The 16,989-nt window shown below is 31.7% G+C and overlaps 1 pseudogene; it reads right to left on the reverse strand.

Annotated features, from left to right (window-relative positions):
- Window positions 1–14,811: 14,811 nt before the first annotated feature.
- Window positions 14,812–15,667, reverse strand: LOC149167261 (cytochrome P450 704C1 pseudogene; annotated as a pseudogene).
- Between the last annotated feature and the right edge of the window lie 1,322 nt (window positions 15,668–16,989).

Consider the following 16,989-nt stretch of genomic DNA (forward strand, 5'->3'; position numbering starts at 1 on the left):
GATTCCATTATGCCCCCACCCTCGATTCCTACAATCGTGCTCCCCCACCTTTGACTTTCGCCCTAGACTTTTGTCACCCCTCTCCATTTTTGTATCCCATGAACGTTAGGCCCATATATATATATATATATATATATATATATATATATATATATATATATATATATATATATATATATATATATATATATATATATATATATATATATATATATATATATATATATATGAGGTTAATTATTATATAGTTTATAACTATATATAACTCAATTAATTAAATTAAAATAAAATAAAAATAAAATTAGGGTCAAATTAAGAAAAAGAGTTAAGATGGATAAATATACACCACCACATACCCAAGAAATGACTTAATCATTGTATATGAATGATTTCAATAGAAGATTGTTAGACCTTGAGACTAAGGTGACTAGAGAGGGCGAAAAAAATTGAGGCACTCCACGATACAACAAAGAGAATAAAGAGTCAGCTCGAGCAGAACCAGAACGAATTTAAAAAGGACCAGAAAATCCTTTCAGAGTGGATCAAGAAATGGTATTCTTGACCTGTATTTGTGATAAGATGAAGGTTACACTGAGTCAAATACCCCAAAATAATGAAGCTACTTAGCATATGAATTCTCTATATTCGTCAAACTCGTTAGACTATCATGAGAAACTTGAGTCTCCAAAGATATATTCCATGCCTAATCAAGGAAATAGTAACACGAATTTTCAAAATAGGAAACTCTGGAATGCATACACAAATATTTTGTTTTAAAATCAATATCAATGAATAGAAAAAAATGAGCTATCCAAATTTGATGGTAATGAAAAATGCAGCGTTGCTTGGTTCAATAAAGAAGAAGAATATTTCAAGATTTACAGTATTGACAACGATGATGAAAAGATGAAGCATGCTTCCATACAAATGGAAGGTGAAAATATAATGGGTATATGTGGTGGAAAAAGGCGACACTTCCTATAAGTTGGAGGAAATTCAAAAATGTGTTCTTTAAAAGGGTCCAAGGTGTCAAGGAAGAAGAGTTCTTCTGAGCACTCACTAGATTGCAACGAAAAGGAAATGTGGACAAATACACTCAAGAATGGGAAACTCTAGCTACACAAGTACCTGGATTATCAGAAACTCGTCTCATTTAATCATACAATGAGACTTAAACCCCATTTCGAGGTTGAGCTGGAGCTTGATGACATAGCTTCTATAGAGGTAGCCTAATAGAAGGAAAAATTCGTTGAAAAGAAACACGAAAAAATGTGGTGGCCAAAGTTTGAAAGAGTATATTCAAGATGAATAGTTTCCTAAGCTCCTAACATGGATAATACAAAATATGTTCCACCACATCTTCATGAAGGAGATAAGACTAATTTGGAAATGCAAAGAATGAATGAATGTAAATGCAAATGTTGTGGTGAAAAATGGGACCCAAGACAAAGATGTGTTAAAGGGAAAGAAACCAAGAACCTGTATACATGTGAAGAAACTAATGATTTAGACAATAAAGAATCACACATAGAAGAAATTGATAATTCGCCACAATTTTCTCCAGAAGTAGATGATGAGAGTATTCCACAAGTATTATTATTGACCATGACAGGTATATCACAACCCCAAGCATTAAAATTAAAAGGACATATCAAGAAGAATAATGTAATGGTTCTCATCGATACCAGTAGCACACATAATTTTATGGACTCAACCATGGTGAAAGCACTCAATATTTTCACATTTACCATGCCCAACATGAAGGTCATGGCAACTAACGATAAGAAAATTTAAAAGGTAGGGAAATGTCGTAAAGTAAAATTGAAAATTCAAGACCATAATCTAGAATCTTCGTTCTACACTGTACCATTAGGAGGAGTGGATGTGATATTAGGTATATAATGGCTACAAACCCTAAGCACTTACTCTGCCAACCATAAAAAACAATTTATAAAATTTAATTGGGAAGGGTAGAGTACAATTTATATGGATTGCAACCACCATAGAATCAAAATGTATCATCATCCTAGATGATGAAAATGATTGAGAAGGGAGCACCATCTTATGTAGTACAGTGTCATCAATTTGAAATGTTAAATTCAAATTTGGTAAATGAAGAAGCACTAGAAGTCCATGAGCTAATTCAAAAGAATGAAAAAGTATTCCTAGACCTTCCAATGAGGATGCCTCCTAAAAGAGAAATCAAGCATACAATACAAGTCAAAGAAGGATTAAATCCCATCAACATCAAACCCTATCGATATCCACATCATCAAAAAACTTAAATTGAGAGATTAGTCCAAGATATTTTAAAGCTTGGCATCATAAAAAAAGAAAAAGTTTGTATGTTGCTCCGGTTCTGTTAGTTCGGAAGAAATATGTATCATTTAGATTATGCATCCATTATCAAGGACTAAACAAAATCACAATTAAAAAAAGTTTCCTATTCCTTTTATCGATCAAATGCTGGATGAACTACATGGAGATAAATACTTCACAAAATTGGACTTAAGGTCAGGGTATTACCAAATTGGAATAAGGTTGGAAGACATAGAAAAAACTATGTTTTAAACACATGAAGCTCATAATGAATTTAAAGTAATGCCTCTTGGGTTAACAAATCCACCAAAATCATTCCGAGCCACTATGAACAAAATATTTCATCCACATTTAAGCAAGTTTGTGTTAGTGTTCTTGGATGACATTTTAATTTACAATAAAGCTTGGAAGGAGCACCTACAACATTTGGAGAAAGTTCTTACTATATTGGAAGAGCATTAGTTCTATGCCAAGAAGTCGAAATGGATTTTTGGGAAAGAAGAGGTGGAATATCTCAGATATATAATATCCAAGGAAGGAGTGAAAGTAGATCCTAATAAAATCAAGGCTATAAAGGAATGGCCCAAATTAGTTAATAGCTTCAACCTAAGGGGATTCTTAGGATTGACCAGGTATTATCAAAGATTTATTAAAAATTATGACCATATAACCACACCCCTAATGAACCTTCTAAAGAAGAACTCATTTCGATTGAATGATGAAGCAGAAAATGTTTTGAACACTTGAAAGAAGTCATGTCTAATGCACCTATATTGGCAACTCCAGAATTCTCAAAACCATTTGTAATTGAGTGTGATACTTCAGGTTTTGGCATAGGAGTAGTACTAATGCAAGATGGTCACCTAATCATGTTTGAAAGGAGGAAACTCAAATCTACATACAACAAGGAAATTCTTGCTAGTATGCTCACATTCACCAAATCGAGAAAATACATCTTGGTAAGTAAGCTCTTAATATGAACAGATAATAATATTCTTCAACATCTCCTCCAGCAGAGAACACTATCTACAGAACAACAAAAATGGATAGAAAAAAATGTTTCCTTTGACATGGATATATTACATAAGAAAGGGAAAGATAATGTAGTAGTTGATGCTCTGTCTAGGAAAGATGAAGAACTGTCATTACTTGCAGTATCAGTGGTTGTTCCTGAATGGATTAATGAGATTCAAAGTGAATATGCAAAAGATCCAAAAACATGTGCTATAATCAATAATCTTCCTCAGAACTCAAAATTTGAATGGAAGAACGATATTCTATGGTACAAGGGAAGAATTTACCTAAATGCAGATTCCAAATTTAAAGCCAAGATTCTCAAAGAGTCGCATGATTCACTGTGAGCCAGACATGTAAGATTATTTAGAACCTATTATAATGCACATCAGTCATTATTTTGGAAGGGAATGAGTAATGATATTCAAAAATATGTAACAAAATGCGATAAATGCCAAAGGAATAAAAATGAAAATATTATGACGCCTAGACTACTTCATCCCTTAAACATCCCGAATTAGAAATGGGTGGAAATATCAATGGAATTTATTAAAGGTTTACCCGTGTGTGATCATAAGGATAAAATTCTTGTAGTAGTCAACAAAGTCAAAAAGTATGCTCACTTTATTGCAATGAGGAAATGAGACCAGCAAAACATATCGCTAAGATATTTTATAAAATTGTTTACAAACTACGTGGATTTCCCAATGTCATTGTGAGCGATAGAGATGCCAAATTTAAGGAAAAATTTTGGAACAAAATTTTCAAAAAATATAGAACCTTCCTCAATATGAGTTTGTTTTACCATCCTGAAGAGGATGGCAAAACGGAGGTTGTCAATAAATATTTAGAAGCCTACTTACGTTGTTATGCCACAGACAAACAAAATAAGTGGGTTCAGTGGCTACATCTCGTTCAATTGTGGTACAATTCTACTTACCACACGTCAGTGAAAATGACTCCATTTCAAGGTATGTATGGTTATGAACCTCCGAAATGGATGGACTTTGCTATCATCGAGACGAAGCTTGCAATTGTTAAAATCTAGATAGAAGAAACCCAAAAAGCCGTCCAAACTCGAAAAGAAAATCTAAATAATGCATAGAATTGTATGAAGCAGCAAGTTGACTGAAACAAAACTGAGAGAGAATTTGAATTTGGACAATGGGTATTTGTTAAACTCCAAATTTACAAGTAGTTGTCCTTAAAATAAAAGGGAAAAAACAAATTGGCACCAAGGTTTCTAGACCATACCACATCAAGTAAAAGATCATCCAAGTAGCATACAATTTAACGCTTCTTGATAAAAGTTGTGTTCATGACATTTTCCATATATCTTGCCTTAAAAGGCACTTCGTGAACATCAAGCAGTGCAAACAACACTTCTAACTTTAGATGATGAAAGAAGGGTTATTCTAGAATAGAAGGTATCATCTCCATAAGGGAAAAGAAGCTACAATCATGAGTAATCAAAGAATACCTGATCAAGTGAAAGGAATTACTAGAAGAAGAAGCTTCTTAGGAGACAAAAGCATTTCGCCAAAAATGCCCAACAAAGAATATTTTCAAGGGGAAGGAAATGTTATATAAAATTAAATAATTTTTAATGAGTAAGTAATTAAAGGGCTTGATCAAAGATCATTCCCATTCACCAAGAGGCACTTAGGGTTGTATTTAAGCCAGGGCCTCCCATAGTGTAATGATCATAAATAATTAATAAAATATATATTTTTGTCTGTAAATAAATGAGCTTATTTGCTCCAAGTGCCCTATGTGATACCAAATCTAACATCTGAAAGAAGTATTTTGAAAATTTAACCATTGAGTCCACTTAAATTCTCGGTTTGTCACATGGACATGATCTAGAAGGCCTTCACTTAAGTCTATCTCCACATGTATGTGGGAAAAAGTGAAGATACCTCTCTCCATTCTTTCTTGATCCATATTTAGGAATATTTTGAGTGAATTTCCAATTCATTCTAAGACTTGGTGGTGCCAAAAGGGAAGAGGGAGATTACGTAACGTTACTCATACTCGCATTTTTGTAACCACCATTGAGTTGACATTGATTCTGGGAACCCACATAGTTACAAAGAGGCCCTCCCTTCCCCAAAACCATGGTCCTTCAATAATGACAAAATCTAAATCTTTCTTATTATCGAACTGAACCACAGAAAATTCCTTCACGCACAAGTAAATATCACAATTTGTTGTCGAGTTGAGGTAGATCCATTGATGGATATATTCATATTTGGTCCAGAAAGCATTAAATTAGCATATGATGGCTTTGGCCTATAGCACAAAGAAAAGACCACTCACCTCTCACAATTTTATTGAAAGATCTAAGGCTTTCTCCATCTTCTCAATCAGGTAAGGACCTGGAATTGTCATATTTCGGGATTGTTTTTATGATGTGGAAACTTTCCCTCTCAATGTGTCCTTAAACAAAATTGGACCCCTATCAGCAAAAGCTGATCCAGTTGGGATACTCACTCCTCGAGTTCCACATTTCAACCTTAAGTTTAGGTTAACATCTAAGCTCCTTTGAATATCATAATCGTCTAGTTGCATGTCATCCTACAATAATTTTCCTTCAAGAATCAGAGTTTGTAAGGATTCCAGTATATTTGATATGTTTTGTACACATTGTTCCAGATATATTACTAGATCTATTCCCCGAACAGCTAGCAGGATCAATTTCCCATTAAGATTTTTTGAAAAAAACCTCGAAAAACTCCTGAGGATCTAGATCTCGCCATTATTTTATCCTCTCTACTTGTCTCTCCTCTTGATATGGTTCAAAGTGACAAATATGACAACTAGTGGATGGGAACAATCCTTGATAATGAAACACGTCACAAATACCACCACCAGAGGGTTCATGCAAATGGATCCAACCTTCTATTAGACCAAAAAATATTCGATCCACATTTAAAATAGCCTGGTGGCATGGATCCACCTGCAAAAAGATAGACCAATATAGGGCATCTCAAAACAAAATGAAAAAATTCAAACTAGGCTTGATAAGATAGAGATATATAAGGTATCGACCACAAATTAATATTGAGCCATGAAGAAGCTTATGGGTTATGGATTGCACTTGATGTGGATTAAGGTGTGGGAATTGTAAAAAACAACATGATTCAGCCCCAATGGATAACTCAATTGGTCGAGTTCCTGTTGCTAAGTACCTTGCTAATTTTGAAGTCATGGGGTAAAATCTCCTTGGTGCCCTTGGGGTTAGGCCCGACAAGATAATTCGGCGAGTAGATCCCTTCAAGTGGATGTTCTTGGAGTATTATCCATGGATGTAGTTGCCACTTAGTGACTGCCAACCATAGTTGAAAAAAGAAGATGTAAATTTACATCTTCAAGAGCCTAATTGAGAAAATTATAAATCATACTTACATCTAAGGTGGGAGAATGCAGTGACACAAATGGCCAAAATCTTGAAATACCCACCGCATAACCAAATCCTTTAAGAAATAAAATGCTAGATGTTGGAAACCATGTGGTTGTTCTTTTACAATTTTTCTTTTCGCAACCAAGACTCCTAATCACCATCAAAATTTAGCTCATTGCTTTATATACCTCTATGAATACCCAAGAGAATGGTGGACTCCTCATCGTATCTCTCCAAAGTAGAAAAAAAATACAGGTTCGACAATTTTGCGAAGTGAAATCCTAGTGCTCGATGTATTTTTTTCCTTTTTAGTTAATTTAATTTCCAAATTTGCAAAGTGAAACCTTTTTTTGAGCACAAAATTTAAAGAAAAAATACAATTCTAAATTCAATATATCCTAAGTTAAAATGAATTTATACACCTTCTAAATAACATTATTTATATTTATAAATTCACACCTCATAAGAATTCTTAATTTAAATTTTATTAAAAACATCATTATGTATATGGTATTAAGTTTGAAATATAATATTTTTTTAAAGTTTATATGTTCAAATAAATTTTAATTCAATTTATAATGACTATTATTTATATTATATAGATTTCACATTTTTAATGATAGATTTATTAATTAAATTTATTAAGTTGCTATAGATTTATTAATTGAATGTTTTTAAATATGAAGATTGTGAATATGAATTATTATTATTTGAATTTATTTTAATATAATGTGCATACTAGAATATTTTACATAAGGAAAAAAATATTTCTAATTTTACAAGTAAAAATAAAATTATAATATAACAAATTCAATTATCATTTTTATTAATTTTTTAGTAAGTTGATATCATATTTTATGATTAATATTATTATTTTATTAATACTTTATTTTGTGGATACTACAAAGCTTTCTAATATTGAACATACATTTAAATTTTTATTTTCATTTTTTTAGCCACTGCAACATCATTCAACATTTATACTTAAAACAAATTCAGAAACTATTAATCAAATATTTAACAACATTAATAACAATTTATTAAAGTAACTTTTTAAATTAATTTTATTATATATTATAGAAAACATTATAATTTGAAATATAACCTAGTTTAAGTTCTACATCAAATTTGCAGTATATGTATCTTAGTTTATAATTTAGTTAAGAAATACAGTTGACAATATCAACTATAATATATTCAACTAATATTTTGAATATATTCTATTATATGAATATGAACATTTAAAATATTTAATATTATAAAATACAATCATTTATAGTTTTATTATTTAATGATATTGGAAATGGAATTAATTTTAAAAAGCTAGCGTTCATATATTTTGGAAAATAAAGAGAAGTGAATAATCAAAACTTCAAAATATTTGATCTTTTATAAAATGTTATATTTTAGGGATAATTAATAAATTATCTTCTATGGTGAAGTTTTTTATTTATATTCACAAATATTTTATAATTTTTTTTCCTCGTATATTCATATAATAATTATATAGATAAGTTACTCACTAAGATTTTATTGTGCAAGACTTTGAAATAAAATCAATGATGATTAAAATCATTTGAATTGATCAATATTCAAGTCTTTAGGTCAATTACTGGTAAATTCCATGTTAACTGAAATCATCAAGAAGCTGAAATATCAATAATGCCTGAAGCTGAAATCTCAATAATGCCTGAAATTATTGGATTAACTAAAATAAAAAAAATTAATTGGTTGCATTAATGTAAAGTACTTTTTCACATTCTTTCACTCAAGATAAATAATTATTTAATTGGTTGCATTAATGTAAAGTACTTTTTCACATTCTTTCACTCAAGATAAATAATTATTTTAACTCTTGACCAATCACTAAATTATAATAAACTTCCCTGTTATGAAATTTCATATATCTATAAATATAGAAAAAGGAGAATAACAATGAAATAATTAAAAGAGAAAATTTTGAAAACGCTGGGAATCTTTCTTACCTACCTCATTCATGAGCGTTTGATACCTAACTTATTCACGAGCCTTTGACAGGTGGAGAGTTGCTTCTGAAATGTGAATGTGATTACAGATGCCTCAGGCGTGTATCCATTTGTGATTACAACGCACCAAAAGCAGGGACGCCTTTTGGTATCACTGACATCCTAGTGTATCCGTTGTGATTACAACGCACCAAAAGCAGGGACGCCTTCTGGTCTCACTGACAAGGATGTCAGCATGAAATCCTAGCCCCAATCTCTACCCTGGGTGTCCGTTACACTTTCCTGTTTTATATGTTGAGCAGCAATATGTTTTTATTGTATTCCAGCTCAGTAATCCCCAAATTCTAAAAGTGTTAAGTGCTGCAGTATTACATTTCTGAAATCCATGGCGCCATGGCGGGTTGTGCGAGGGACTTTTGGGATCCAGGTAAAATGCCATGAATTTTATTCGTAAAATGAGTTTGCACCGTCATGAATTTATTTTTTTTAAATATATGGCTCACGGAGATTTATTATTAGTATTTTTTGAATTTTTATTCTAATAGAAATTATTTATGTACAGATGGTGGATGCAAAGATGTTGGACATTTGTGCTATGTTGATCTGTATTTATGGAATGGGTAGAATTGAAAAGAGAAAGTTGTAAGCATTCTACTTGCCAATCTTTATATTTTTAAATTGATATATTTAGAAAGATGCAAATGAATGGTAACGCAATTTTGATTTTGACCCTTGAGGTTGTATTTATTACAAGAAATTTGTTGCACGTAGAAAAAATTGTTGTGGGTGGTCAAAGTAACACTTTCTAGCAAAACCTAGCAGAATAAGGCATTATAAAATCTTGTATATGTGAATAGGCTGCTGTACAAAATCTCGTATGGCAAGGAGGCACAAAAGCTTTTCATTAGCATGTTCTCGTTTGTGAAATTATATTCCCAATTTTCATCAACATCTTTTTTGTGAAATTTCACTGCCAACCAGAGAATAGTTGTCCTTTAAAAAAGGATTAAGCATCCTCTCAAAGCTGTAGAATAATGGTCACATATAGGGATGTCATTCTGTCAACGTTTAAATGATTGTGCCCCTAAATGGCCCATTGCATGTCTCGCTTAAGCGCTTGTTACCATCTTTATGAATCACAGTGCTTAAGCGCTTGTTACCATCTGTATGGGTCAGAGTGCCGCCCATATTTAGTTGAACCTAAGGTTCTGATTTTTGAACCAATGACTGCATTCTTATTGATTTTATTGTTTCCAATGGAACGGTTTAAAGAGAAACTATTATCCAGCGCCATGTTTTCTTTTCTTTTACTACACGCTGCATGTTTTTCTTTCACTACACGCTGCATGTTCTTTTTCCTCCCAGTTGTTCTACGCGCGTTAAACGAAACAGGGAAGGGGCACAAATCACACAAGAAGGGCAGTTCCATGTTGAACTTAGCATTAGTCAAAGCCCTCGGCTGCTCATTTGAATTTTAAAATTAAAAATATGAGGTGTTGGTACTGATAATTTTCATTGAATAATGCATTGTTATTCAAAACATTTTAGGGTCTTTAAAGCCTTTTTTTAGTTTTCCTGTGGAAACACCTTGCATGCATTTGTTTAAAGCCATGTTTCTTTAGTTGCTTCCTGGGGCAACAGCTTGCATGCATTTTGTCAAGAGAAAGGTGTGTATGCATATTTCATTGTCACAAAAATATTTCTATGTTTTTCGATGGGGGATAGGCACGGCGCTTCAAAGCATAACTAGCCGTTCCCAAAGACTCAAGGAAATAACTAGTTCAAAAAATATTTCTATGTTTTTTATCCCAAAGACTCAAGGAAATAACTAGTTCAAAAAATATTTCTATGTTTTTTTTAATAGGGAATAGGCACTTCAAAGTATAACTAGCGGTTCCCAAAGATTCAAGGAAACAACTAGTTCAAAGCCTCCATTTAAAATAAGATGCGATAATGCACCGTTCTTGAGCATTTCTAGGGTCTTTATGCCCTCGTTTTATCTTTTCCAATTACAACATATTGAAATGTTTTTAGATAGGGAATAGGCACTTCAAAGCATAACTAGCCCTTCCCAAAGACTCAAGGAAACAACTAGTTCAAAGCCTCCATTTAAAATAAGATGCTATAATGCACTGTTTTTAGAATTTTTAGGGTCTTTATGCCCTGGTTTTATCTTTTCCAATGACAACATATTCTCGGTCCTTAGGGCCTAGCTTTTATGTCTTCCAATTACTATATAGTCATTGTTTTAGGTTTTCCAATTACAACAAAAACAATGCAACACGGTGAATGCATCTAAGGAGAGTTGTGTATGTATTTTCTTTGTTGGGAAAATATTTAATGTTATTATTATGGCTGAAACTTTGGATGTAATCTTCTAATATGCTTTTTCTTTGATCATTTGCATTGCTAAGTTTGTGTTTTCTTTTTGCATTTTCAAATGCAAATTGTTTTTCACTCTACTGGCTTCTTTCTACATGAGGGATTTCATATATGATCTTATTTTTTGTTCGAGTTTGGTGAAACATAAATGGGCAACATTGTGAATGCATCTAAGAAGAGTTGTGTATGTATTTTTTTTGTTGTGAAAATATTTAATGTTATTATTATTACTTGCATTTCTAATTTTTTTGGTTTTTGCTCTTTTAGCTGGCTTTTCATTTGTCTTTGGATTTTGTTCTTTTTTGTATTTTAGAATGTAAATTGGTTTTCACATTACTAATGGGCATATATAAATGGGCATGGCTTCCTCTCTTACAATTTCAATTAGGTAGATGCCTCTATTTAACGAGGGCTTTCATATATGATCTTATTCTTTATTCGATCTTGTTGAAACATTTACCGTGAGTACGGTGAAACAAAAATGATATGGCGTGTTCTCTTACAAACAATTTTAATTAAGTAGATCCCCTTATTTATTAAATTTTAGGAGATTAATTTAGTCATGTCTTTATGATATTAATAAATGTCCACATATTTTAGTCATATAATTATAATATTAATATTAATGTTGTCATATTTTTTATAATATGAATATGAATATTAGCTTTGGTCATATTTAGGGTTTATTAATCCATGGTTTAATATTTAACCTTTATGGTTCAGAATGTCCAAAAGTAGAATGTTTATTAATTCATGGTTTAGTATTTAATTTTTTTGGTTCATAATGGTAAGTATTTAACTTTTATAGTTAAGAATGTCCAAAATTAAAATGTCTATTAATTCATGGTTTAGTATTAAACTTTTATGGTTCTAGAATGTCCAAAATTAGAATGTTTATTAATTCATGGTTTAGTATTTAACTTTTTTGCTTCACAATGTTTAGTATTTAACCTTTATAGTTCACAAGGTCATAAATGAAAATGTTTATTAATTCATGGTTTAGTATTTAACTTTTAAAATGTTTATTAATTCATGGTTTAGTATTTAACTTTTATGGTTGAGAATGTCCAAATTAGAATGGCATGAATGACACTTTAGTGGGAAATAGAATCAATCCAGAAATGTACATTATTCAATCCACTTTAATGTCTTGAAACATTTATTCTAGTCTAGTGAAACATAAATGGGCATAGCCTCCTCTCTTACCATTTTAATTCAGTATATCCCCCTATTTATTAAATGTTAAGATATTAAACTAATAATGTCTTTATGATATTAATAAATATCTATATATTCTAATAATATATTTATAATATTGATATTAGTTTTTTTTCACTGAAAATTAATCTCACCATGAAAATAATCCACGTTTATTTTCATCCATATTCATCCATGGAAATTTTTCGATATATCTTAAAACAGGTGTCTATTACTGGAGGTTTTAATATAGTTAGTGATATCACCTTCAACGATACTACGTGTTATGGTTTATATGAGTGATTCCACAAGAACACCACGTGCTATAATTCCATACGTTAGTTGTAACTAATCAGATTTGTCTTAATCACAGGAGGCTCAACCTAAGGTTATGTTATAATTTAGTATGAGAGGTTTATACTTTTTTCGTTTGATTGGTGTCCCTAATCAACAGGGGATTACCATTACTCAACATGTCATTCTACAAAGGAGATCGCCATTACTCAGCATGTCATTCTACAAAGAATCCAAGTAGCATTTTGAGTTTAAAACGCTGAGATATTGCATTAGATATATGCGTTTTTCAATGTTAAGTTTGAATGAATATGAACCTCGACATAATTCCTCGAGATTTAATATTAATTACCGGTCATAATTAAGACAAGAAGGGTATTACTGCCAGTTATTTTCTGTGGCATCTAAGCGACACTACAAATAAATGATTGTTCACTAGTTTCTCTGCCATTCAGATCGATTATTGTTGTGCTCCTTTTTATGTTTATAAATGCACTTATTACATTGGAAGGAGTCTCTCGGAATTTTAATCATTTTACTAATTAAAAAAATTGATGGGAATCTTTAATTTTAAAGATGCTAGTATATTTTTGTAATTGCCACAATATCAATGGATTTAATTCACACCACTAAATCCCATGAATATTTAGATGATTAAACCTTGTTTAAATTATTTTTTTACAAAGTTTTATTAAAAATTTACCATGGCATTTGTTAGTTGATACTAATAAGTATTAACGATAATGTGAAGACTACAAAATGTTACACACACCTTACAAGTACACTTATCATAGGAGTGGAAAGGTGTATTTAGTAATAACATAATTATCCATTTCAAACCATTAGTAGCATGTGTCCAATTCCAAATAATAGGTGTCTATAGTTTCATTAACTTGTCCATCAAATTCACTCTTTCATGCTCTTAATAACTCCCCCACTCCATCTAGGATTGTAATATGGAGGAATAAGAGCAGGTTTTCTTGAATCAGCCTTTCAAATTGTTATTAAATATTTATTGTACTTGTTATTGATCACCATTCCATCTATTACAAGCAAAGTAGTGCTCCCTAGATGCATTTATTTCTTAGTGCTTTGGTTGTTGAAATTGTTGAAAAGAAGTATTTTTTTCACTAAAAATTATTGGATCAATTTGAAAGAGCTTCTCTCTATTTCTATGCAGCTAAAAGAATTCACAATCTTTCACAGGCTTCCTTAACTCTCTGTTCTGATCTAGCAAATTTCAATATTTAATTAGTCATTTCTGCAGAGAAATGTTCTTATTTTTGAGATCGCAAAGTTTTATTTGGCACTTCTGTTAAGATTTTGGCCCTCCGTGCACAAATATTTGAGATTTTCTCTTATCTTTTCGCTCCCTCTATTTCGATTTGGAGTAACTTAATGATCGGAAAATCTTTGTATGTAGATTTCCGTGATTGATGAATTTTCTCAAAGTTGGAGTAACTTAGTAGAAATTATTTGTTCATGTGGATTTCCGTGATTAATGAATTTTTTTTTGGTTCTGTTGTGGGTGGAAAGTTGTCTCTAGAAATTTTCAGAACTTAAGTAGAATGGAATTTTCAATCGTGATTGAAACAGTGCGTTTAGAAGCTTTCGCCTTGGCATAAGGAAATACGTCTAAAAAACGCTAAATTTGTTAAAAACGTAATTTCGTTGAATTTAGTTGAAGATGGAGCGTGAACTATTTGCTTCCATGCATGACTGTATACTTTGAAGCTTTTTGCGTTACAGCACTAAACTATAGATCTCTGGCTCATCACTAGAGGGCATAGTTTATCACATTGTATATCGGTTTTATATTTCAATATTTCTTCTCCAAGGCTTTTCAGATTGATTCTGAAATGTGTTGATATATTATGACAGGTTTATGGCAGATGGATAAAGAATACCATCATAAAAACATATGGTTGTTGATTTCATAAATATCAAATCATAAATTTTATTGTTTATTGTCTACTTCAAATTTCAAATAATGAGTTTCAATTATTTCCATGCTTAATTTGAAACAATCTAATTATTTCCATGCTTATCCACTTTGACATTTGGGGAACTTTTTATAACTACAAAGAATATAATAGTGTTAGACGTACATCGAGGAAACAAGATCTATATCAGAATTGTATTCCCTTTTCGTTCAATATTAGAACTCTATCTGAGCCATACTCATCTTAACTGATTAAGGGGATAGAGACTCAAAGCCTAGAGGCTAAAGCTGCAGGAAGATAATGAAGCTTGTCCAATAGGGGAATAGAGACGCAAATCCTCTGATAAAGATGCATGAAGATAATGCATCTTGTCCAAGACTGTATGTGTTAGACTTTCACAAAACCTAGTTACAGTTTCTTCCAGGGGCACACGTTCTTTCTCCTTGACCAGCTCACAGATTTCTTGAAGAATCTTTTTTTCAACATCTGGAGTCTTCGAAAGCATATGGAAAAACCAAGAAAGAGTAGTTGCAGTGGTATCCCGCCCAGCAATCATGAAGTTAATAATAATATCTCGTAGATACTTATCGTTCCCAGAGTAATCGCCTTGATTACTGTCAGTTACTTCCATAAATCGAGACAGCAAATCTGGTTTCATCTGTAGGGAGAAACAAGTAAACGGTGAAAATGAAAAAACGGTTGATGTAGCATTTGTTTGAAGAGAAAGTTAAAAACTAATACCGGGTCAATTTTATTTGTTCTTTCTTACACATAAACCCTAACCCTAACCCTCTACAGACTCATCAAATGATTAAAAAAGTTTTCAAAACTAAATACGGAGTCTGTTGTGGGTGTTGCCTTACATTAATAGTTTGCAGTGAAATCTCATGTCTTCTATTCCGAATGACATCGTACACAAAGTCATCCACGATTTTGATGCATTCCTTTATGATGACCTCCGACCCTACGTTGAAGTACCTTTTTAATTTCCAGATAGGGTCATAATGACGCGCGAAAAGCAAACCATTTGCAGTATCAAAAGCCTTTGAAAAAGTTGCCCCCGGTCCAGAGTCATCCATGGATAAGCTATTGACTTCTAGTCCAAACGCGAACTTGGAGATTCCATCCATGGTTGATCTCAGAAAGAGACGTTGTTAACATTCATTCACAAAAGATAACCAAGTGTGAGTAAGTGGAAAATAGTTAAATCTAGTTATAAACTCTGAAAGCCGAATGATTTAACAAGCATGCCTGCATTTCTATTGTGCTTTGCTTAGTTTGATAAACCTTCGGTAAAATTTTTGAAAGTTTCAATGCATTCTCCCGGAAAACAACACTGCTATAATCCCTCAATTGTTTGGTGGAGAATTCCAAACTAGACAATTTTCGGTGTCTCCGCCACTCCACTCCATCAACGTTGAAAATTCCATCCCCAAGAAGGTCTTCCATAACTTCGTGGATGGAATCTCCCTTTCCTAGCAAACCGTCCACACCCTTACCCTTCGAATGTTCAAATCTTATAGAGATAATAAAAACATAAAAACCCAAAACCTAACTCCTTAAAGTTTTAAAAGCTTTGTATTTATTTAGATCTAAATAACCTTAAGAATTTTCTAATTTTAGATATAGCTCTTAAACACTATTCTATTCAATTGGATGGATGTCTTACTCCTGAAAATTTTTCATTGCATCTATTAGAAGATGACATTGGCAACCTCATAAAAGGTATATCTATTTCTATTAGCAAGTTATCAATATATTTAAATTCTCTTTTGGCATTGACAAAATCATCAAAGCTATATCCATTTCCATTAGCAAGTTATCAATATATTTAAATTCTCTTTTTTGATTTGTTGAGATAGATATTCCTTTTAAAATTGCTCAAAGTGTCCATTTCCATTAGCAAGCAATCAATATATTTAGGTTCTCTTTCTCATTCTATTAGAAAATTGCATTGACATCATCATCAAAGGTATATCCATTTCTATTAGCAAGCTATAAATATATTTCAATTCATTATTTTGATTTGTTGATATAGATAGCCCTTTTAAAATTGTTCAAAGTATCTATTTCTATTAGCCAATTATCAATGTATTTAAATTATCTTTTTGATTTGATTTTTCTAGATAGATAGCCCTTTTAAAATTACTCAAAGTATTTAGATCTACCTTGTTGAATAGGAATTCAAGGTTGAATTTAAACATTTGATCTTAATATTATTAGAGAAAATCTAGAAAGAGATATAGACATTTCCTCATTGAATAAGGCCTTGTTAATGTGGAGTTCATAGTTGTATCCACTTATTTTACTGAAATCCTTCCCCAAATCTCACTAAAATGTATGAGAATCTAGCATGTCCATGTAGTCACTTTTTCTTCTTCAAGAAAACCAATGTTAGATCAATGATGGGTGAAGACTCATAGTTATTTGGGATAAATATTACTGCATTGTC

The sequence above is a fragment of the Pinus tabuliformis genome, chromosome 5_1 (genome assembly GCF_031772625.1).
Source record: "Pinus tabuliformis cultivar Carrire ecotype Pingquan chromosome 5_1, CPIR1, whole genome shotgun sequence".
Lineage (NCBI taxonomy): Eukaryota > Viridiplantae > Streptophyta > Pinopsida > Pinales > Pinaceae > Pinus > Pinus tabuliformis.